Genomic DNA, 26,713 nt, shown 5'->3' with positions numbered 1-26,713 from the left:
TTTTTTTTTTTTTTTTTTTAACCACACCACTTGTTTGTTTGGATTATTATTTTTCTGTTTGGAGAACCTTTCCATTTCATTCAAGGATTGCGGACTCTGTGGACAGTTAGTTCAGGGAATATTCCATTTCATTTGGTTGGACTCTGGACCATTTTCACTACTCTGCAGGACATTTAAGATAAGTGTTTGTTTTGTTATATTGTTATGATGTGTTTGCTATTTTGATTGATGCTTATGTTCACAATATTTATTTCCTGTATAAGAGTGGCATTCTATGTTTGTGGATTGGAAATACAGTTTAGAGTTTTTTTGCCACTAACTTTTTGTGGTGACATTTGGTTGACCCATTTTAGTAAACCGAATTTTTTACAATATAAATAAAATAGTCTACTCCTCTCTCACTGTTGCTGGCGTGCCACCGATTACCCATGCCACAGGTTGCCGACGTGCCACCGATTACCTGTGCCACAGGTTGCCGATCCCTGCCATAGACCTTTGACTTATAAGGACTCTTCTGTGCGAAAGACGACGTCACACACATTGTCAAGTCCTCACTTTCTTTTTAAACCAATGCAAGAAATCGACTTTGATTTCTATAAACAACATGGAAATGCCAAATACTATTATTTTTATTTTATCATGCAAAGCATGGACTTCAAACATCCTTCTCTACCATCATCCTTTTCTGTACTATATCCACAAACTGACATGATACATTTATAAATAAGCTATCTAAGGAAAATCTGAAGAACTGGAACTCTGTGTTGAAATAAAGTGAAGGAGAAAAATGTAAAGAAAGCAAGAGCAAGAAAAAGAAACAATACTTCATGCATAGAGCTTACAGTGAGAAACAGGTCCTCATCACACTAGCCGATTTTTCCCGTGATTTTCAGGTGTGAATTTAATTTACATAATCGCCGGCCAGGCAGAGGGAGATGAAGCGTGCATTACCGTCTGCCAGCGGGAGGTTGTTAATCTAGGGACTCCTTGATGAGTTAATAGCTTCAAAATCTGAAAAGCACATCAAGCTTGCTTGAAAAAATCAGTCTGTCGCTGAGGCGGGCTTATGTGTTCTCTTCAAGTGACCAATGAGGTGCTTCTTTTACTGAAGAACTGCTGATCTAAGCATTTTCATTTGTGATCACACTCGGCTGCATCTCACAAATGCTGATTGTAATCCATAGTGATTCTGTCACCAAGCGTTTTTCCTGCATTTTTTCTCCTTCACTAAAATGATTAATTAAATCAGAAAGCGGAGATACAACAGTCTGTTTTTATTGAACGCAATTTTCTTTACTCGCTGAAAGCTGTATATGGACATACGGCAAGCCTCGAGAGATAAGTACAAAATCACACACTTTCACAAGGTAAAGTTACTCCATGAATCACTCTATTACAATTGTTTATGCTCACACTGTACTCCTGTTGTTCTTGCGTCGAGTTCCATGTGACAGGGAATCAGAGAGAGAGAGTGTTGCAGTGAGTCTGAATGTTTATCACCCCTCCACCATTCTGAATCTACAAGTGTCAACTCGAATCAAATCACTTTGTCACACAACCATATACACAAGTGCAACAGTGGGTGAAAGTCTTGGGTGCAGTTCCGAGCAACATAGCAGTCATGACAGGGATGAGACATATACCAATTTACAATAAACATCAGATTTACACAACACAATTTACATATCTAATATACAGGTGTAGGGCCTTGGCCCACTTAAAATGGCAGCAGAGACCGCATGGCCCTTTGTTCTATGATCAAAGGAGAGACATTGAACTCAGTTTCCCAGGATCCTTCACAAATTCACAACTGGATGCGAAGTCCCGCCCATGGACCCAGTCTCAAACGCCATTGGTCGAAAGCGGCCTACGACCGATGATGTCATCTTGTCAATAAAACCAGCAGACAGATGAATTTCGGCCTCTCTGTGCTAAGCTCTGCCTGGCTGTTAAGGGACATCTGTACTGTGCACGTACTGAAGGAGTTTTCCCTCCGTTTGGACTGAGAACAAAGAGACCACGTTTTTCTAACCTCACCATTTGGCCACGGTAGTGTAAGATTAACTTAGCTTTGTTCAAGTCTTATAGTATACTTGTATCAACCGGTTCAGTTTCACTGTAAAGCAACAGTGAATTTATTTTGAAAAACGGAAAGGCGACCAGTTTCCCTTCTCCCTCTTTTTCATTCAACGTTGACTACTTTCTGCATTCTTCTCCATCGCTGGATCCGAAGAATAAAGCAGAGATGCATCTTTTTGACAAGGGACCATCCAGACCGTTTCTCCTGACCGCTCAATGCAACCGGAATTCCAACGGACAACCCTACTGAAATCACACAGGATTTCCCAAATAAGGCTTGATATCTGGGCAGATTTAGTTTAGAAATTTCTTTATTTTTTTCTTGTGAAACTAAATCGTATTTTTGATTCTAAATGCTGATGTTGTGAGTATATTTGTATGTTAAACTCTGCTCGCTGCTTCGAGTTGGGAGATTTGTTTTAGTTTCTTTTGGGGTTACGTTTGTTTTGTTGAGTGATTTGAACTAGTAATTCAGTCCCGCTGTTACGAGCAGTAACCCTTAATTAAACTGCATGCACTTTTCCTCTCTCTCTCGCTCTCATTCTCTCTCTCTCACTGATATTCATTGAGTGGTTTGTGTTCGACTCAGGCTGGTGAACCAAATTCTCCCGCCTGTTTCGTCAGTTCCTTTGTGTGGCCGCTCATTTCCACCCTCACGTGGTATCAGCTCCAATTTGGATCTAACCCTCCATTTTGAACCTGATCCTCCATTTTGATTCCTTTGTTACCGCATCTGGACACACACACACACACACACACACACACACACACACACACACGCTAGCATATAGCTCCCCTGTTAGTTTAGGATTTCCTTGATTTATTTTTGGATTATATTCGGATAGTATTGGCTGTGTTCACTGGCTGGTGAACCAAATTCTCCCGCCTGTTTCGTCAGTTCCTTTGTGTGTCCACTCAACACATAGTATTGGCTGTGTTCACTACTGCTTGATTATAATAAATCTTGTTATATTATAATAAGTACTCCTGTTTGTTTTTGTTTGAATATTGTGTTGAAGCCAACCTCTGCCACATGAAGAACTCCCAAGTTACCTCAGAGTAATTCTTTTTTTTTTTTTTTTATTATTTCTCTGTTATTTTATTGGTGTTAGAAACTAACTGTAACTAGATTACTATTAGATTTGTATACCAATAATTTAACTAGTTTTTCCCCTTTTTGATTATTTTGATTAACAGTTAAGATACTCAACCTACAGGGTAGATTTTGTTTTATGAGACTCAATCAGTAACTTGCTATCACTTTTCTCTTTTCAAAGAGTGGTGCCCCGAGAATAGAGTTTGAGTTAAATTCTATTTAATTACTATTTAATTATTTAATTGTTATTTGATTATTCCATAATTAATAACAATTAATTATTTATTATTTCTGATAGTAAAACTGATTTAAACAACCAGTAGCACCTACACACATAATTACACAACACAATATACAAATAATAATGTACAATATAGAATACACATACACACAATATAGAATACACATACAATATAAATACACAGTATACAATAAAAATAGAATATATAAAATATACAGTATGTTGTATTGTGCTGTATTGACATTCAGGCTGTCGGTTGATAGTCAGTTACCAGTGTGTTGTAAAGAGAGAATATATTTATAACAGTCCAGTGTGAGATATAAGAGTTCAGAAGTCTGATTGCTTGGGGGATGAAACTGTCATGGAGTCGGCTGGTGCGGGTCCTGATGCTGCGATACCACCTGCCTGATGGTAGCAGTGAGAGCAGCCTATGGCTCGGGTGGCTGGAGTCTCTGATGATCCTCCGAGCTTTTCACACACCGCCTGGTATATATGTCCTGGAGGGAGGGAAGCTCACCTCTGATGTGTCTGGCAGTTCGCACCACCCTTTGCAGGGCTTTGCGGTTGAGGGCGGTGCTGTTGCCGTACCAGGCAGTGATGCAGCCAGTCAGGATACTCTCTACAGTGTTGGTGTAGAACTGTGTGAGGATGTGGTGGTTCATTCCAAACTTCCTCAGCCGTCTCAAGAAGAAAAGGTGCTGGTGAGCCTTCTTCACAACGGCCTCAGTGTGGATGGACCATGTGAGTTCCTCTGTGATGTGGACACCGAGGAACTTGAAGCTGCTGACTCTCTCCACTGGTGCTCCATTGATGGTGATGGGGCTGTGTTCTCTGTCTTTTCTTCTGAAGTCCACCACAAGCTCCTTTGTCTTACTGACTTTGAGGGAGAGGTTGTGCTCCTGACAACAGTGTGTCAGAGTGTGCACTTCCTCTCTGTAGGCTGATTCATCATTGTCAGAGATCAGACCTACCACCATCGTATCATCAGCAAACTTAATGATGGCATCGGAGCTACGTCTTGCCACACAGTCATGTGTGTACAGGGAATACAGGAGTGGGCTGAGAACACAGCCCTGAGGGGGTCCAGTGTTGAGGGTCAGTGATGAGATGTTGCTGCCCATTCTAACCACCTGGCGTCTGCTTGACAGGAAGTCCAGGATCCAGCTGCACAGCGAGCTGTTTAAGCCCACAGCCCGGAGTTTCTCATCAAGCTTGGAGGGCACTATGATGTTGAATGCTGAGCTGTAGTCTACAAACAGCATTCTCACATAAGTGTTTTTTTTTTCCAGGTGGGAGAGAGCAGTGTGTATTGTAGATGCAATGGCATCATCAGTGGAGCAGTTGTTGCGGTAAGCAAACTGCAATGGGTCCAGTGATGGAGGCAGCACAGAGCAGATGTAATCTCCGATTAGTCTCTCAAAGCATTTGCTGATGATGGGGGTCAGAGCAACAGGACGCTAGTCATTTAAGCAAGTGATTTTGAGTTGCTTTGATACAGGCACAATGGTGGATATTTTGAAGCATGTGGGGACCACAGACAAGGAGAGGGAAAGGTTAAAAATGTCCATTTAAAAACACCAGCCAGTTGGTTTGCGCACGCTCTGATTTGCTCTCTTGCTCTTGCTCTGACCGCTCGGTGCATGGAGAACCTCACAGGTTCGATGGCTGAATCTGGAATCTCCACAGACATACAAGTTTCTGTAAGGCAGATAATGCAGCAGTCCCTCATCTCTCGTTGGAAAGAGATCCATGCTCTCGGCTTGCAGAGCTTGTTGTCCAGAGACTGAACATTTGCCAGTAGAATACTGGGTAGCGGGGGACGATTTGCGCGACGAACTTCGACCGAAGAGAGTGAAATCTCAGCAGAACAGTCCTCGTGTGACACCCTCAGCCAAAATCAAGTTGTTTGAGAGAGATTTTGCAGTGGGACTATTAAATAACAATAGTAACAAACTTGTACATGTGGTTTTATCTGGTCTTGCTCACACACATTTATCACTAGTATATAGAACTTAGTCAAACAGTACAATATTTGAGGGCACTGTACACAACAAAGGCCACACACACACTGCAAACTTTCGGGAGTGACAACCGCATTTAAATGCGGAAGTGAATCCCCTAAATTATCGTTGCATGTGTGTACGGAATACAAGACTGACTCCCGCAATTGCTATGATTGACAAGTGTAGTCAATGCTGCAGCGTTTGCACATGTGAAACATGAATGCCACCAGTTTAACCTGTTTGTTGTTTTTGAGCAAAGAGATTATCCACCACAGATGTATTATCATCTGACAATGTTTAGTTCGCTGCCGTCGACAGAATCTCTGTGTTTGTTTATGCGTGTCTAAATGGCTGTTGTTAAAGAGAGCGGATGCTCTTGACTGTAATGTACGGGTTACACCGAGACCGATGGGCTGATGAGAAAAACTTCAGTGGAGAGAGACAGACTGGAATATATGAATGAATGAAGACACATACTGTACCTCTTGTGTTATTTGCACCAGGAGAAGATGGACTCATCTTACGGTGGCGCAATGCTGCCACATACTTTTTTTTTTCACTCAGTTATGTCATAAAAATTACATAATTTCTCGTAATAACGAGGTATTATGTCATAATTATATTTTCTAGTAAAAACTAAATTGACACTTAACTTACAGTTCCTATGTGCACTTGTTGGAATTTGCAGCTGTGCTTTGTAGCCTATATAAATAATGGCAAATGAATTCGACATATAACGAAGCAGTTATTTGAAATAAATATTTTCTTCTCTGTTTAAGCCATAAATACATTTTACAATGCGGAAGTTACTATAACACAAAATATGAACGGTTTGACTTGGGCTTTTGTGAATTGGTTGTAGAGCTGTAATTCTCCAAAAATTCTCACAAAAAGTAAATTATACTTCAGCGTTTCAATTTCATAACAAAATTCAATCAAACTGAATTGAGTATTCTTTAGTAAAACAAGAAAAAAATAAAAATCTTAAAAATAGGCTAAAATATATTTTGAGTGTGTAAGTTCATTTAGATTCATAAAATGCATTGAAATATCAATATACAATATAGCTTTACTCTAACAGTTTTGCATTTTTATTTTACTATTGTCATTACAATGCCTGTGTAGTTTTATTTGTTTAAATGCCTGACAATTCATGGGATTGCATTTATATTTATATTAGTTGTTTAAAGAATAATTGATGTGAAGTGCAAGAACGATAAAAAATCTCAAACACGTTCAATATATTTATCATATGCAATCATTTGTAACATTCTGTTTGATAAGTGGTAGAGGAAATTCTTGCATTATTTTCTTATTGTCATTAAAATAGCTACTTTTACGATTTTACACTCATATCTTTTTTTATAAAACAAATATTATATTCTCGTCCTTTTTGCGAACACTCCAAAATATCTTGGCCTGCAGTTTACAATAACAGTTCAGAAAACATTGTCCAACTTCATTTTTTGGAATATGTTCCTCTAAAACCTGGTGATTCTGGAGACAAATCCCCAAATCCATGCTGACTTGACAATGTTACAAAATAAAAAACTGGATTAATTTACCACTGAGTAGCTACACTGAACTGTTAGCTCAGGTTGGCAGGGTCATGAAAATGATACGTAGCCTAAGTTAATTTGTGAGATGCTCAAAACATCTTGCTAAAAAGACAGATCTCATTTTTATGACAACTATCTTGTTATGAGAAAAAAATGTCATTTTACAACATAATGCTCAGCCACTTATGTTGATTGTTTTTTATTGTCTTTGTGGCTGAGCTCTGACATCCTTGTTTAGTGTTTTTGTCTAGTCTATGTGAGAATGAATGGACCTCCCTTTTTTGGCACTGTCATGCATTCTCTTGTTTGTCTCTCGTGACCTTGGGCGTGCTTCGCATTGTGCTCGCCTTGCGCTGCGTGTCCGGGTTTCAATTCGTTTTTATGTTGTGCTGGGGTTCAGCTGCTTCGGTCTTGGTTGCCTGTTTATATGTGGCCAAACCCTTGCACAAATGACCCGTCTTGTCTGTCATTTGGCTTGGGCGCATGTTGCAGTTGTCTCTGGCGATATGTGCTCGTGTCATTTGGGTGTTGTGTCTGTGAGAACACGTGGCTTTGTTTAGTTTCTATATTGCCACATGTCTTGCATCACACCCTGCCTCCTTGTCTCCTCATTATTAGTTTGTTTTCACCTGTCCCTGTTTAACCTGTTTGATTTCTCCCCTTTATTAGCTCCTCGTGTATGCTGTCCTGTGCTGGATTTTCACTTTATTCGTTCGCTCCTGTCGTCATGTCTGTCTTCATTTTAATAATATATATATATATATATATATATTTGTTTTTGTTTTTTACTGTACAATAAGGTTCTATTCATTAACATTAGTAAATGCATTCTATAGCTTTCTATGCAGCTAAGTGCATCCACTCCTAAAATTCGAACAAAGCTTCAGTTTCAGGCTGCAGATGATGTTTGTACCACTCAACATGTTTGGCAGACATGGGACAATGGTAATCAGTACATAGATTCAGAATTTTATAATGCTAAATTTTATTTTAACATGGTTGGCCGTGATTGGATGATTCTGGCCATTACTTTTAATCAGAATTATATATTCAGCTTTATAGAAAATTAGCTGCAATGTCTAACATCTCAAAAACATGAATAATCAACACTCCTGAACACAAACTATTTGATGGAAAAAAATCTGACTTTCTATAGCTTGGTATTACATAATTTTTACATTTGTACATATGTGGACATACATTTTTAGGAAAATGATTTGCTCTAGATTTGTATTTGTTGCTCGTTTATTAGGTGCTACTAGTTACAAATCAAAAAGTGAAAAGGAAAATGCAAACAGCAGTCATGCGGGGGGTTCAGGAGGTTAAAGGGAGGCACTATTCACTGCCATTGTATTATAAAGATGACCTGTGATATTCATTAAAACATCTTCTGTATTCACATAAGAAATTAAGTCATAAAGGGTAAATTATGATATAATTTTAAAGTTTTTGTTTAACTATTCTGTTAACATTGAAAACATGTATATATACAGTAAATATATAAGTACAGTAGTTCACTTCAATCCTCTCTATGAATTAATTCTGCAAACGGCACTCACCTCTTACATCACGGAGTGTTTTATCAGAAGGGAATAGTTTAAAACATTTTGGGGACATTTCAAAGTGACTGTAGAATTGCTGAAAACTACTTGTTGTAATTGTTGCCTGTCACAAGGTTTGGGGAGATGCGAGAAACAGACAAGGAGTATGAATGAAAGTCCCGACACAGACCGGAAACTAACTAGATGGGAAGTCAGGTCCCAGTCGCCATAGTCCAGACATGAAACAACAACAGACAGAAGTGCGCGCGGCCGGGAATAGAACAGGGACCACATGCTCACACGAAGACAGACATGGGCGGATAATGCCACTGCCCTGTCTCTCTGTCAGTCTGGGTTTTGGACTGACAGACACCACCTGGCTTCCCTGAACAGGAACATCAAACAAAACACCAAACACACAGAACGAATACTAACACAGAACAGAATGCACAACAGAGAGGGAGGGAAGGGAGGGAAACCAGGAAGGGAACATTAAAAAAAAAAGGGACAACTTTGCTCTTTGGCCATCAATAACTGTCTTGTCATTAGGAGCTTACTATAATGCACACACACACACACACACACATGCACGCACACATGCATGCACGTGCGCACACAAATCAAGAATAAAACAAGCAGATAGAAAACCCTACAGCAGTTGTGATTAGTGTACACAAGAACTAATGCATCAAATAATGTACAAAAGCATAAAACAGAATGTAATCCTGAGGGCAACAGCTTCTGTGAGATTGCTCGATCAAAGAGATGACGCAGGCCTCTCCATTTTACTGCTAGAGTGCTTTGAATAGCTTATCCAAGTGTATGGAGAAAGTTTTATGGGGAAAGTGAGATATTCCAAGTGATTTTAAGCTGCCATCAAGACAATTGAGTACATATGGTCATTACTTATTTGCTGTGCTTGGCATTTTGAAGCCTCCATCCTTCAAAAACATAATTTTAATTAGCATTTGGCATTTTTATGTTTTTTTTTTTTTTGTTTTTTTTAATTTAATTTTTTTATCCTCAATGAATGTATTTTTACAGTTAACAGGTCATTTATACCATATGTCTGTTTACTGAGAATTTTTTTTTTTTTTTTTTTTTTTTTTTTAAATCACTATGGATGGGCCGCATAGCTATATATTAGCAACTGGCTAACAAAAAAACAAAAAAAAAAAAAAAACATGCATAATTGTTGTAGCCTATAGCTGGCTTGATAAATTAGTCTAGCCTTACTTCAACATTATCCCCAACAAAACAAGGTCTGTACTGATCTGTAATGATCAGTGGCCCCGTGGCATAATGACCATTTAAATATTAAGACATGAACTAAATGTTATATTTGGCTATAAATCTATTGTGTTGATGTTTTTTTTTTTTTTTTTTTAAAGTTCAGGGTTCTTTTCAAAGTTCATTATCTGTTAATTTAAAGGGCAGTTTGGTATTGAAAAAGTAATTAAACTTGTTATTAATTGAACAACAAAGTTTGTTTATCTTTCAACCTGTTTTGTAATGTAATTCAATACCGTGATAATACTGTATACCGTGATAAAAGCTACAGCATTATCGTGACATGAAAATGTTATATTGTCACATGCCTAGATTCTGAAATTGTGTAGATACATAGATATTGGAATAACCTGGCATGCAAACCCATGTAACCTGAGCACATAATGTAGCTCAAAATGCATTTGTGTATTTCAGCAAAATTCAATCCAAGACCATTTTCTCAGTGTCATTTAGCTTTTTCAGATTTGTTGCAAATGAACAGAAACATTTTCAACATCTGTAAGCATGGGAAATTTGGGCAATGTAAAATACCAATGTGACTTTATTACTACTGCTATACATATTTGTACAAAAAGTGTGGTTCATTTGGATTGACATAGAAAAGTACAATATGAATTTATTAACAACATTTAAATCATCTCCATCCACAGAACTTAAAACATTGTCCATCATTTACTGATAAATGAGAGTCTCACTGTTGGATTGTATCTGAATACAGTACTCAGTCATTTGTGTCCATACCCTCGCTTAAGTTCGAAAATTCCAGTTTCGACCAATGTTCGATGATATGTGAAGAATTGTACATCTCTTAAGATGTACATGGGTCAAAGACGTGACACTTCTTTCTTTTTTTTTTTTTGTGCTAAGTTATTCAAAAAACATAATTCATTAATAATAATAAATAATAATAATAATAAAATATTTGTGAAGAATTGTTTGTATCTAAAGATGTACTGTATATGGGTCAATGATGTGACACTTTTCTATTAAGTTATTTAAAAAAAAATCATAATTAAATATGTAATTCACACAAAACAGCTTCTTGGGTACACTACTAATTTGATGAACATGTTTTCAATCTTTTAGTTCAAAGCCATTTTCAAACTAAATAAATGTCAAAGTTGTGTAACAGTTCTTTCTTTCTTTTCTTTCTTTCCCACAAGATGGTGTAACCAACATGATGATGGCCATTTTATTTTCATGTGGCAAGAAAAACAAAACAGTGAGGATCACTTTAGTCAAGTCATTTTTATTTGTATAGTGCTTTTCACAACGCATATCATTTCAAAGCAGCTTTACAGGAAATCATGCTTTAACAAATTAAACTGTAATATCTATAAAGTCTTACAGTCATCATTGTGTAGTTTGATTAAATATGATTGTAAATTGTGTATAAAAAATAATAATTGTATAATTAGAACCCCATTGAGCAAGTTGAAGGTGACTGTGGCAAGGAACACAAAACTCCATAAGATGTTGGTTAGTGGAGAAAAATAACCTTGGAAAAACCAGGCTCACTGTGGGGGCCAGTTCACCTCTGGTTAAACAGCATGAATATAATGCCAATATTAGTTATTTGTGTGCAGTGCAAGTCATGGTTTAAAATTTGTAAAATAAGTGTTAAGGGCCAGTGTTTAAACAAAGATTGTGTATGAACTGTAAGATTAATGACTAATGTCTTTGAAAGTCCATCCTGGATTAACTGCAGAAGTTCACATACGTAGATCCATTGTCCTTTGTTAGTTGGCTGATGAAGGCTTTTTTGGCAGTTAATTGATAGTCTATGTATTCCATTTCAAGAGTGTAGTCCATCAATAAACAAAGGTGATGCAGGCAGAGATCAATGAGGTCATCGCAATTCAACCAACAGGTCATTTTGGTGAGTATCTGTGGGGTCCATCTTAAGTCCAAGGTTCAGGCAGTGGCATATGAATTATCCAATGTCTTACAGTTAAGAGTTGGCATCAGTTCATCCTCTGAAGTCCACAGTACAATTCTCAACCTCAGGTGAGAATCCCGAGGTTGAAACAGGGAAACAAATAGAATAATATTTGCGTAAATGCCATTCAATATATTGCAGAGTTATAGATTGAGAAATGTTTCTGGTTCTGGCAGACCTAACTAAAGCAGCCTATTTGTGAGTTGATGGATAAATTAGGTGTATGCCTGGCTAAATAGATGAGTCTTTAGTCTAGACTTAAACTGAGTGTGTCTGTGTCCCGAACAGTGTTAGGGAGACTATTCCATAGTTTTGGAGCCAAATAGGAAAAGGATCTACCTCCTTTTGTGGATTTTGATATTCTAGAAACTATTAACAGGCCAGAACTTTGTGATTGTAATGAACGTGACGGAATATAGCGTTGTAGAAGGTCATTTAAGTTCTGTGGAGCTAGACCATTCAAAGCTTTGTATGTAGTTAACAGAATTTTTAAATTCATTCGAAATTGAACAGGTAGCCAATGTAACGATGGTAAAATTGGAATAATATGACTATATTTCTTGGTTCCAGTCAGCACTCTGGCAGCTGCATTTTGAATCAATTGAAGTTTATTTATTGAACTTGCAGTACATCCTCCAAGTAATGCATTACAATAATGTAGTCTTGAGGCCATGAACACATTAATTAGTTTTTCGGCATCAGCAACAGAGAGCATGTGTCATAACTTAGCAATATTTCTGAGGTGGAAGAATGCTGTTCTACAAACATTTGGAAATTTGATTTTCAAAGGACAGACTGGTATCAAATATAACACTATTCACTGTAGAAGACGACATAACAGTACATCCATCGAGAGTCTAATTATATTTTAGTGGTTTATTTTTAGAGGTTTTTCGTCCAATAATTAGTACCTCTGTTTTGTCGGAATTGAGTAGAAGGAAATGTCTGGCCATACAATCTCTGATTTAACTGATACACTGCTAATTTGGAGAATTGTGAAATTTCGTCGGGTTTAGAAGAAATATAAAGTTGGGTATCGTCGGCATATCAATGGAAACTTATTCCACGATTCCTGATAATATCTCCCAGGGGAAGCATATATAATGAGAAAAGCAGAGGCCCTAAAACTGATCCTTATAGCACTCCATACTTTTGTTTGATTTGACATTTCCTCGTTTACACATACAAAGTGGTAGCGGTCTGATAAATAGGACCTGAACCATGCTAACGCAAGTCCACTAATGCCTATTCAAGAGAATGTTGTGCTCTATGGTGTCAAAGGCAGCACTAAGAATTAATGAATGAATGGATGGATGTTGCATTTATATGGCATTTTTTCAGACACTACACTCAAAGCATTTACACAGTGAACAGGGTACTCTCCTCAACCAATGTGCAGCATCCACCTGGATGATGCGACGACAGCCATAGTGTGCCACTACGCTCACCACACACTGGCTATTGGTGGTGAGGAGAGAGTAGAGTTATAGAGCCAATTTATGGATGGGGATTTGATGGAGAAGGGCCAATGGGGGGAATTTGGCTAGGACACCAGGGTTACACACTATTTTACGATAAGTGCCCTGGGATTTTTAATGACCACTGAGAGTCAGGATCTTGGTTTAACATCTCATCCAAAGGACAGTGCCTTTTTACAGTATAGTGTCCCTGTCACTATACTGGGGCATTTGGACCCACACAGACTGCAGGGTGAGCACCCCCTGCTGGCCTCCCTAACACCTCTCAGCAGCAACCTTAGTTTTTCTCCAGGAGGTCTCCCATCCAGGTACTGGCCAAGCTCATCCTTGCTTAGCTTCAGTGGGCAACCAGTCTTGAGCTACAGGGTAATATGTAGATTTAAACGCACTAGAAGTGAAATGCAGCCATGATCAGATGATAAGAGCAAGTATTTGTAACTTGGATAAGTGCAGTCTCTGTACTGTGTTGGGGCCTAAATCCTGACTGAAATTGTTCATGTATACCATTTCTCTGTAGAAATGAACATAGTTGGGAGGACACTACCTTTTCATGTATTTTTTACATAACTCAGAGATTTGAAATCGGTCTATAATTAGCCAATTCGCCAGGATCAAGCTGTGGCTTCTTAATAAGTGGTTTGATAACTGCCATTTTATAGTTTCTTGGGACATTTCCTAAGGATAGTGAGGAGTTAATAATATTAAAAAGAGGTTCTGAGAATACCTCTTAAGAGCTTAGTTGGTATTAGATCTAATATACATGTTGTGGCTTTTGATTTTTTGATAAGTATTGTTAGCCCTTCATGACTTATGACAGCGAAGGATTGAAATTGCTCGTGAGAAAAATGACTTTTTCTGAGGTGCTGTGACAGTTGATTGCATAATTCCAATTTTATTTCTGATGATTACTATTTTATCAGTAAAGAAATGAAGTCATTACTATTGTGCTGCGACGGAATATCTGGTTCAGTCGAGGCTTTATTCCTAAAAAAATTAGCCACAGTACTGAATAAACACCTAGGATTGTTGTGGTTATTTTCTATTAGTTTACTAAAATATGTTGACCTGGCAGCTTTTAGTGCCTGTCTGTAGCTACAGACACTCTTTCCATGCACCGTGAACTCTAATTTTGTATTCCACTTGTGCTCCATTTTCCGAGCTGCTCTCTTGAGAGAGAGCATGAGTGTGATCATTGTACCAAGGTGCAGAGCTTTTTTCTTTCATTTTCTTAAGTCAAAGTGGGGTGACACTATCAAGAGTGCTAGAGAAGACTGTATTTATATTTTCTGTTATTACATAAAGTTCTTCTAGACTTTTTGGCTTACTGACTATGTGAGACTATTCTAGAAGATTATTAGTGAAGCTATCTTTAATGGTTGAAAGAATAGTTCTACCTGAACGATAGCGTGGTGTAGATTGAGTGACATTAGCTGATCGCAGCAAACAAGAGACAAGGTGACCTGAGATGTCATTGCTCTGCGGTATAATTTCTATAGTATCAACATTAACTACATATGACAGAATTAAATCTAGCGTATGATTATGGTGATGAGTTGGTCCTGTCACATTTTGTCTAACTGCAATAGAGTTGAGAATATTGAGAAATGCTAATCCCAATGTGTCATTTTCATTTTACTGGGCAGAGAGGAGAATTTATTATAAAAATGACTTAAATGTTGATCTGTTTCTCACCAACACCTATCATATCGTGTCTGAACACATTGTTTTAACCACTGGAGTCATATGGATTACTTTTATGTTCCCTTTATGTGGATTTTGGAGCTTCAAAATTTTGGCACCCATTCACTTCCATTGTGAGGACCTACAGAGCTGAAATATATATATTATTTTTAAATCTTATTTTGTGTTTTGCAGAAGAGGGAAAGTCATACACATCTGGGATGCCAGGAGGGTGAGAAAATCATGAGAGATTTTTCATTTTTGGGTGAACTATCCCTTTAATGATATTTGTTAATTCTACCTTGAATATGTTTGAAAATGTTTTGGAATTTATGATGTTGTGTACATTTGCGTGTACTCGGGGTACAAGGAAAGTATTTTAATACCTTGGTTACACCACATTTTAAAAGTCATTTATATATATATATATATATATATATATATATATATATATATATATATATATATATATATATATATATATATATATATAAATGACATTTAAAATGTGGTGTAACCAAGGTATTAACATACTTTCCTTGTACCCCGAGTACACGCAATTATATATATATATATATATATATATATATATATATATATATATATATATATATATATATATATATATATATAATATAAAACATTTGTCAACATAAGCCTAGTTTCCATCCACTTTTTCCATCCGCTGTTTTATTATCGACAAGTTAAAAATGCGTAAAACAAATTTTGCGATATTTGCCGTCTTCTGCCTGTTTCCATTCAAATGGCCTTTTATCGATAAAAATGGTGTGCGTGATGTCATGCCTAAAAAAAAAAAAAAAAAAAAAAAAAACCACTTTGTTGCATAAGTTTTGGTTTATCGCAAAAGAAATCTGCCCTGAAGCCGTTTCCATACAGAAATGTGATTTTATCGCTAATTCGCCTCCCAGATGTCCCTAATTTTTTTCCTCAGAAGTTTTGGTAAAATTGGGAGAGTATTGAGACAATTCATTGAAATTAGACAGCTTACTGTCATTTTAATTTCACAAATAAAAGCAATCAGGTGAGGAGGAATTGCAATCAAAAGGGAACAGTTGCCCTTCTGATAGGACTGTAATATTGGTCCTGATGTTGCGCCTATCGCAGGTTGCCACCGGTTCCGACCCGAAAGCGAATCGTCATGGCCCTGTTCAAGCTGGCAACCTGCACCAAGTAGTGGGGAAACTTTAGGTCTTAGTAAAAGGACCATCCATCGATGTGCATATGCTGTGTGCACAGCTATTAAAGAAAAACTGATGCGGTGTAAAATCAGGATTTATATATGATACATTCCTGATATTCAATAGGCTATTTTGAACAATCATCTAAAGCATTGCCATCACAACTGCATTATGTCCCGCTTATTTGTCCAGCAACTTCAAATGACCAACTGAACTTGACTGTCATCTAAAATAAATTTTAGTGTCATAATGCAATTTACATTTTCTTAAGAAGCTCAGCAAATGCGATCCGAGATAAAGAGGGTTAGATTTAAAATATTAATTTTTTTCTGAATGTGAACTCAGCATTGGATAAATAGTTCTGATAGTTTATAATCTTGAAAAAAGTGTAGAACATTCTGATTTTTTTTCTTTTCTTTTTGTCTACAGAACAGGGTAAAGCTAATTTAAGTTTGTGTAAAGAAAAGGCATATATAGGTCTAAAAATATAACTTTTTTTTTTTTTTTTTTTTTCAATTGGAAATTATTTTTTAATTTAATGCTTTTTTCGTTTGGTAATTTTATTTAATTTAATACAGGGAATTTTGCCAGCATTTTTTTCAAAAGTAAGCTAAACAATAATTTTATAGAATTTGGCTATATGTTAGTGTTCCAAATAAGCACGCTGAAGCTTTTCTCCTAGTATTGTGTATTTATTAAAACATCTTTGTGCACAGAATTTTTTTTTTTTTTTTTTTTTTTTTTTTGTATTGTGGGCTAATTCCGTGACTGCCGTCTATTATTTTGAATGGTGTAGAAAAGCAACTTTAATAAATAAACGTCTTCCGCGATTAATCGCAAACAGTGGCCATTCATTTGTTCTCCGTGCACTTGTCTGTGCATGATACGAGATATTTGTGTTGGCACTCCTGAAAGTGTCATGTATGAGGCATCTATATACCATTAAGATCAATCCATAATCACCTACAATAAATTGGCTTTCAAGGCTGTATACCTTGTCGTCATGATTAACGCAGGCTAACGATTGGGGTAAATTCTGTCATGTGACACTACATTTTTGCGTTAATGCCAATTTTCTCGACAAAAAGTGTTTCCAAACCAGTTTTTCGTGACATTTGAAATATCGACTTAGAGTTTATGCGCTAGAGTTAAATGGAAAAATATTATGTCGACACATTTGCGTTTCCATCAGCTTTATTTTGATGCACTAAAACTTTTTTTCGCAAAAAATCCATGGATGGAAACGTAGTTATTGACTATTACATTTCTGGGTCATTCCTGGGATTCGGTAATATTTCAACTTGGGAAAACTTTTTTATTATTATTATTATTATTTTTTTAAATGCATTTGATTAATTGCCTGAATACTCCACAACATTATAGGGCTGTGTCGATACAATCAAATATCGATTTATTGCGATACTTTTTCTCATGATATTGTATCAATGCTTAGATCCATGTATCGTGATATATCGTGATATTTTCAGTGCAGTCATAGGCGCTTCTGTGAGGCACCTCTCTCACGCGTTTGGATCTAGGGCCGGGCAAAAATATTAATTTTCTACTTAATCTTAATTTGTACAATCCCAATGTCAATTCTTTAAATGCCAAGATCACTCTTTCTTTCTATCTGCAATCCATTACAATCATATGTGAGTAAATACTTTCCATATGCTACAAAAAATGTCTGTGATTAGCCACTGGCTGGTATTTTTTTTTTTTTTTTTTTTAGTTTTCACTCACCAGTGTTTGAGTGGTGTAGTGACGAAGAGGTTCAGCACCGAGATCTTTTCACTGCATGCTGAGAGTAAAAGCTTTGACTCTTTCTGTGCAATGTTAATCCAAAGACTAGATCCAAGCAAACCATTTGTTCTTTAATAATGTCTCTTAATATACTTTTTGTTCTCTACAGACAGTTATTTATCAAAAAAATAAAAAAAAACAAAAAACATTTATTTGTAATTACACATTGCATGGATACTGTAAAGAAGCCATTCGACCAAACAAACACTACTGTCAAAGTCCCTGCCACAGGTCTTAAAGAGACAGTACAGTTTTGGCACTTGTTCTTCATACCCAAGTAAATACTTAGAAATTACAAATTAGGCAAACATGTAACGATACACTGTATATATGCAGTATAATATATGCAATTTCAATACATCATATTTATTGATGCAATACATTAATTATATTTTTAAAAAGCTAAAATATAACCAAAATTATTAAAAAATAATGATAAAATAAAATTGGTAAAATGCATATGTCCATAATTTAACAAGTTAGAAGGTCCCTTGTATAATGAATGACAGCATTAGCTAAAAGATAATTTCTTTCATACTGTATGCAAGCAAAATGGACATTATAACTGAAATATACCCAAATTAATTTCAATTAAAAGCAAAATCGAAATCTTATGATGTATCATGATACATATATATAGAATTGTTACAAGTGTATCGCAATATGTATCGTACCGTGAGGTGGCTGGCGATACCAGCCCTAATTAGGCACATATTAAACCTCCAACAAATCATATTTTCCCACCTCAGGCATCAAAGCCATTTTATTATTTCCTGTTTTTTCTTATTTGGACATGTTACTTGTTATTAAATAAACATCTACCTACCTCATACAAATTTTATGACTACAAATGTAAAAATTATGACAGTTTTCTTGATTTTATGTGATAAAAAAAATATCAGTGGCCTCAAATTTTTTTGTTAAAAATTTATTAAATTCAGATATTTAACTTAAACCCAACTTTTTTGAGCTAGCCCTTAACATGTCAGGCTGTGCTCAGCAAACAATATATTGATTTTTAATTGTGTTCCCATTTTAATTATCAAATATTATCTGTCTCGTCTCAACCCCGTCACAACTCTCCAACCACTAAGTGACTTGCACCCACATATTTTTAAAACACCATGTTTCTTTAAAGTAAATATATGGAATTTGTAATATAAAATACATTGACTGTTCCATATTTTTGTTTTAATATTCGTAAATTCTTTATATATACACTACCGGCCAAAAGTTTTGAAACACTTGACCGAAATGTTTCCTATGATCTTAAAAATCTTTTGATCTGAAGGCATATGCTTAAATGTTTGAAATTAGTTTTGTAGACACAAATATAATTGTGCCACCATATTAATTTATTTCATTATAAAACTACAATTTAATAATAATACAAATAATAATAATAATAATAATAATAATAATAAATAAAAAAAAGTTTTTGAAATGGATGACTTGGACCAAATAATAAAGAAAAGCAGCCAATAAGTCCCCAACATAGATGGGAACTCCTTCAATATTGTTTAAAAAGCATCCCAGGGTGATACCTCAAGAAGTTGGTTGAGAAAATGTCGAGTACATGTCTGCAAATTCTAGGCAAAGGGTGACTACTTTGAAGATGCTAAAATATAACACAGTTTTGATTTATTTTGGATTTTGTTTAGTCACATCATAATTCCCATAGTTCCATTTATGTTATTCCATAGTTTTGATGATTTTACTGTTATTTTAAAATGTCAAAAAATATCATAATAAAGAATGAGTGTGTTTCAAAACTTTTGACCGGTAGTGTATATATTTATTGATTAAAATATCATTTTGAAAAGTACTGATTTAATGTCTTAATTTCATGTGCAAACTGGCTGATTGTGACATCACTTTCCGCAGTCAATATGCAGATTGTGTTGTATACCCTATACAGACCAGTTTCCAAGATTTTCAAAATCACAGTGACTGACTAGTTATTTATCTACATTAATATTTGTCAAAAACTGTCTCCTTACACAGTTTGAATGTTGACATAATCAAACTAAAGAGATTCAAATCTGCTTCCATGCCAGCACAGATATAGACTGGCCCTGTGTTCCAAACAGGACAAATCACCCTCCGAAGGCCAGAACAGTCATGATAGTCATGCTGTATGATTGCTTCAAACAGAATTTCCACACACAAAAAAATTAACTTTAAAAGTGTGTTCTGAATTACCTTTATTTTTGGGCCCCTCACCTTTTAGCCTTCCAAAGCTCTCACAGTGGATGAAGTATTCGAAGGGAATAGGGATGATCACTTCTGAATGGAATGCACCATGGATTTACAGTTCACACAAACCGCTGCTCAAACAGTCTTTTCAACAACATGTTTATTTTATGTAGCAAACATTAACTATGGTGCTATTTTACTATACTTACACTACAGTAATAGAGAAATTGTTTATGTGGATAAGTTTATCATGGCATTTTTTTGTTTTTTTTTTTTTGTTTTTTTAGCAGTATAAAAACTCCCTATGGGGCATCATTCAGGGAAGGCATATTTAAAATACAAGTGCACAGTTTGTTTACAAATAGGTTGATGACTGAAGGAAAAAAAATCTCACAGTCTCATTAATTACTATCAACTGGGTCTGAGGTTTTTATAAGGTCAGAGAAAAATAGTATTGTCGATACATTTCAAAGAATTTTAATATTATTTTCTACTTTTTTGTCCATTCCTAACATAAGGAATAATAATAATAATAATAATAATAATAAAATACTCTTGGCTGTACTCCAACCAATCAGATTTTAAAAGAACATTACACTTATGGTTGCAATACTCTGACCAATCATAGCACACATGTGCCACCTACAACCAATCACCCTTTTCCTTTGCAATCACAAGACAAAAAAACAATCTAGGAGGGGCAACTGCTTCAGAAAGCTTAAAAATGCAGTACATGGAGGTAGGATGTCATCATGTCGCCGTGGAAGCTGATCTGAAATCAGTTTCCTTGGCTGTATTCAACTTAACATTTTAATGCCCTTCCCTCGCTAACTTCCATCTATCTCATGGACTCGGATGTACGTCATTGCTTATGTTGCAGGAATGCCCACTAGTGGAGAGTATCTAGAGTATCTGGAACAGCCTGATTTATAAAGGATGATTTATACTTCTGTGTCGAACCTATGGCGTAGGCTCTGTGTAATGAATAGCGCGTTGGTGTGTCTGTATGGAATTATATATGTGGCAAAATTCTGCGGTCGCGAAATGTTATTTTTAGCGTGCAAAATGATATTTTGTGTGCACAAAAAATTCTGTGCGTGCAAGATTATATTTTGAGCACACACAAAGTTATTTTCCACATGCTTGAACTCAGTTTTGTAAAGCAATGAATCTTCTTGCTAAGATGAATAACTTTTGCGTGTACAAGAGCTCTCTCATATGCGCTCTGCGTGGTTCAGAAGTAACTTTAGACTGCTTGCTTGCTTTAAAACCCATATTCCAACAAGACCCACCTCTTACGTCAGGATTGGCTATTAGGAGCTGCTTACAAGTGCTCTGCGATTGGACAGTTAAAGTAGCTACAGCAACCATGATCATTTCAGTGTAAATAAATAATGCACAATGCTCCAAGTTCAGTGCAAACTTTATATTCTGTATGCATTTATCATTACAAAAGATATTTACCCCATGGATTATAGACATACCAGGAATACTGTTAGGCTTAATTTACTGTAATGTAAGTTTTTCAAAATATAGTAGCCTGGGATAATGCAATGCTAAGGAGTTCTTTTTCTTTTTTTCTTTTGTTTTTTTTTTGTTTTTTTTTTGTTTTTTTTTTTTTTGCAGTCTTTCTAATTTATTATCAAGAACAATGTTAATTTAGGCAATATTTTTAATATTCATAATATTTATAATACACAAGGCTGACAAAAAATGGGAGAGGACACTCTAAAGAAGGTGGATAAAATAGCATGTTTATTAAAGAAAATAATATTTCATGTAATAATAACAAAGAAGATTCAGTTGTTGCAGATCCATGGTAGACTGTAATCTGGTCATTTATTTAATAAACTGATCTCTCAGAATATACTTTGGGATAGATAGAAGTCAAATTAAGTTTTCCCCAAAACTACACTATTATGTTTTACAATGTAATTTTACACATGGGACAGATTATTTTAATATAATTTCAGATAAAAGTGGTAGCTAACATGGTCAAGCTAGTAGCTACGTAAGTGTAACTTTTTAACCTAGATAACCAAATACTAGCCAAGAGAACCAAATACTAATATAGACCAAACTAAGAGAGTTAGACAGATAGTTATCTAGCTAGTAAGCCTATTGGCAGTGTATAGACTAAAAATATATATTTTATTAAGTTTAAATAAAAACAGTTAAGTCAACAAAATAACTTATTTCGTGTGGTCATACTATCCCCTTCTCCTCTTCCTCCTGTTTTGATTAGCAATTTGATCTGTAATCTAGACGGCCAATCAAAATTTACCACCTCATCTCTAATTGGCTGAAATTCTGGCACATAATGATGTAAACTTGTTGAGCAAGCAAGCAAGCAGTCAAAGTTATGAGCCCACACAGAGTGGGTAGGAGGAGAGAGTGAGTGAGATCTTGCACACTCAAAAAACAGTGGAGTTACATTTCAGAAATCTGTGCAAATTCACATTCAAAGAATCTTTATTCAAGCGCAAAATTGATTTTTGTTTGCTCAAAAATGAATTAATCTTTGCAAGAAGATACATTGCTTTACAAAACTAAGTTCACGAGCATACAAAATAAATTAATGCACTCAAAATAAAATCTTGCACGCTCAATAATACATAGCTACGCATAGCCTATGCCGCAGATTCGACGCAGAAGTATAAATCGGCCTTAAGCCCTTGATCACTTAGAGCACGTTGGGGGCTGATGTCATTTTGTGTATTTAATTAGTGATCTTTGCCTCTGAGAAGGCAACATTTTTGGAGATTGATGCAATTACAGATTCAGGTAAAGTTTATTTGTAATTTCAGAGGTCTATGTATAAATCTTGTCTGCTTTTATTATAATTTTTTTGTTATTAAAAGTTTTTATTGATTCCATATATACATATATAGATAAAAATAACAGAATATTTGGAATCACATTATATTATTTACAACCCTTCCTCCCGAACATTAACCACCCCACCACCCAACACAAACAGATACCCCAGTGGTCAAATACAATTGACAAAGACACACAAACAGACAATAAAACAGAAGAAAATATTTAGAAATGCATTTAAAAAAAAAAAAAAAAAAAAGTATGTTCAAAAACAAAAAGGCTACAACATACACATTTAAAACAACACTTCTCCCTCCACTGCCCCTCCCCGAGAGCCCTCCAAAAAGGACAAATAGCTGCCCCACCTCCTGATGAAAATATCCATGTTGCCTAGCCTTCTATATGACAAATATTCCCAAGCTGCCACCCTGCCCATCTCCTCGCACCACTCACAAAACGAGGGGTCTCCATCTGACTTCCATCCTCTAAGGATAACCTGTCTGCCCACCATAACACCGGCCAGGAACCAATGCTTCATGTACTTATTTCCTACATCAATGACGGCCCCGTCACCCAAAATACAGAGCCTGGGGCAAAAGGAGATCCGAGTACCCAAGACGTCGCCCATAAAATTCTGGACCCTCAACCAGAACTCCTGTATCTTACGACACCCCCAAAAAACATGGGTAGTGTCTCCATCTTCTGAATGGCATTGCCAGCAGGTGGGTGTGTCCTTAAGACCAAGCCTATACAATTTAGAATGGGTGCAATAAAATCTATGTAGAATCTTGAATTGCATAAGGCGCACCCTTGCATCTTTAGATGCAGACTTGACATTTTTAAGAATCCTAGCCCACACTCCCTCCTCCAAAAACAAATTTAAATCTTCCTCCCATAATCTTTTGAGGGGATTTAAAGCTCCGTCCCCCAGACTCTGAATTAGCAGGGAGTAATACACTGATGCCTCATGACCTTTTCCAAAAGCAGTAATCACCACTCCCAGAGTATCTGCCGCACTAGGGGGTGCGTGCCAATCCCAAAAACAGTGCAGAGTAGGTGGCACAACTGTAAATACTTATAAAATTGAGATCTGAGAATCCCAAAATTTTGAACCAAATTTTCAAAAGGTCTCAATACTACACTCTCATATAGGTCACTGAGTGTATTAACCCCCCTCACAATCCAATCTGACTAACAGAAAGGGGACTTATTAATGCATAGTTTAGGGTTCTGCCATGTGCTCGAGGCTACGTTTAAATAAATATCCGAATTAAACACTCTGGACACTTTTGTCCATATCGAGTATAAATGCAAAATAACGGGGTGTGACTTAACTTCTCCGATTAATTTGATCGAAAGGCTATGCAGAGGCGAGATAGGGGCAAGAGCTTCCTTTTCAATACAAAACCAGGGAGGGGATCTCTCAGGTGGAAGTGACCAATGAGCTAAATGTCTGAGACTGAATGCATAATAATAATAAAAAATCTTGGGTAGGCCTAACCCACTTTTGTCAATCGGCCTATGTAACTTATTGAAATTTAACCTGGCACGCTTACCATTCCAAATGAAGGACTACGTCTTGAAATAAGAGAGGGGGACATCTATAGGGAGAGATTGTAACAGGTAGTTGAATTTTGGAATACAATTCATTTTAATTACATTAATCTTCCCAGTCATCGATGTGTAATGAAGCCCACCTGTCCACATCATTCAAAAACCTTTTTATTAAGGGATCAAAATTAACTCTGACTAAATCAGACAAACTTGCTGGGAATAAAATTCCCAAATACTTAATGCCCTGTTTGGGCCACTGGAAGGCGCCCAGCTGGAAGGCCGTTACTGGACAGTACGCTGTCAAAGCCAAAGCTTCGGATTTAGACCAATTGACTTATCCTGAGAACTTGGAAAAGGAATTAATAATTCTGTGGAGGCAAGGCATAAATCTAGTGGGGTCGGAGACAAATAATAAAATATCATCTGCGTAAAGCAGAAGCTTATGCGCCACACCTCCCGCAATCACCCCTGGAAAATCATCCTCCTTTCTTATCGTGGCTGCTAATGGTTCCAGGGCAAGACAGAACAATAATGGGGAAAGAGGGCAACCCTGCCGAGTGCCCCTATTCATAGTAAAATAATCTGAAATTAATCCATTTGTTTGTACTGCTGCTACTAGGTGTCTATAAAGTAACTTAATCCAATAAATGTACTCCCAAACCCATACATTTCCAAAATCGTAAAGAGATAATCCCATTCTACCATATCAAACGCCTTTTCGGCATCAAGTGAGATGGCAGCGACCGGAGACTGATCATTCGCTACTGACCACATGATATTGATGAGACACCTGACGTTATCAGAAGCGCTGCGGCCCCGAATATACCCCCACCTGATCTATATGTATAAGAGATGTCATAACCTTAATTAATCAAAATTTTTACATCTAGTTGGATCAGGGAGATTGGACGGTAACTTTTAAAACGCGCTTGGATCTTTGTCCTTTTTAAGAATCGGACTGATCCGGGCTTGTGTCATGGTTGGAGGAAGATTTCCATTCTTTAATGATTCAGTATAAACTTCTAAAAAAAAAGTGGAGCCAGTTCTGTAGCATAGAATCTAAAAAATTCTGCGGCAGAACCATCTGGCCCTGGAGCCTTGCCAGTAGGTAGAGACTTAATTACCTCGTCAAGCTCCTCCAAGGTTATCTCAGAATCAAGAGTTTTTTTTTTGCTCAGTTGTCAGTTTAGGAAGATCTAATGGTTCCATAAAGTTTCGAATATCTTCATCAGTAGACGAAGACGTGGAACTATAAAGATCAAGGTAGAACTTTTAAAGGTATTATTAATATCAATGGCTGAGGTAAAAATTTCACCACCAGCAAATTTCACTGAGGGAATGGTAGAAAAAGACTCTCTCTGCTTTATACATCTAGCCAAAAGCTTAACTGCTTTGTCTCCTGACTCAAAGTATGACTGTCTTTCCCTAAATAACCAAAACTCCGTGACAAAATAGTATTATATCTATATTTCAATCGGGTCAATTCTCGGAGGCCATCAGATGACATACGGCGCTTCAGCTCTGCCTCTGCACTTTTAATATTTCCTTCCAACTCCACGAGTTCTTGTGCCTTGGATTTTTTTGATGATTGAGGCATACTGTATGATCCAGCCCCTAAGAACCGCCTTAAGTTCCTCTCAAGCCACACCCACAGAGGATACTGAGGACCAGTTGGTCTCCATATAAACATTGATTTCAGTCTTAAAAATTTGTTGGAAATCAGGATTTTGCAAAAGGGATACATTAAGGTGCCAACTATATGATTTCTTTTTCTCTCTGTGTGGCAACACCTTTAAACTCACCAGGGCATGATCCAAGACTAAAATGTTTCCAATTGAGCAGTCAACAACAGATGAAATGAGGGATTTGGATATAAAAAAAAATCTATTCTAGAATAAATCTTATGGACTGATGGAAAAAATTTATAGTCCCTACCAGATGGGTTCAAAAGTATCCAAATATCTGTAAGACCAAGATTTTTACACATCCTGTGAAGCATCAGTGTTGCTCTAGGGGGCTTATACACTTTTGCTTCACTATGATCAAGGACTGAGTCCATCAATAAAGTCTCCTCCCAATACTATATCATGAGGGGTGCCAGCGGTTTGCAACATCCCTTCAAGATCTATAAAAAAAGTCCTGATCATCAGCGTTAGGTGCGTAAATATTTGCCAAAATCAGACTTTGCCCCTGAATTTCTGCTAAAATAATAATGACTCTCCCTAATTTACATTT

This window comes from Myxocyprinus asiaticus, chromosome 30 (genome assembly GCF_019703515.2).
Source record: "Myxocyprinus asiaticus isolate MX2 ecotype Aquarium Trade chromosome 30, UBuf_Myxa_2, whole genome shotgun sequence".
In the NCBI taxonomy this organism is placed as follows: Eukaryota; Metazoa; Chordata; class Actinopteri; order Cypriniformes; family Catostomidae; genus Myxocyprinus; species Myxocyprinus asiaticus.
This window is presented reverse-complemented; position numbering follows the sequence as displayed.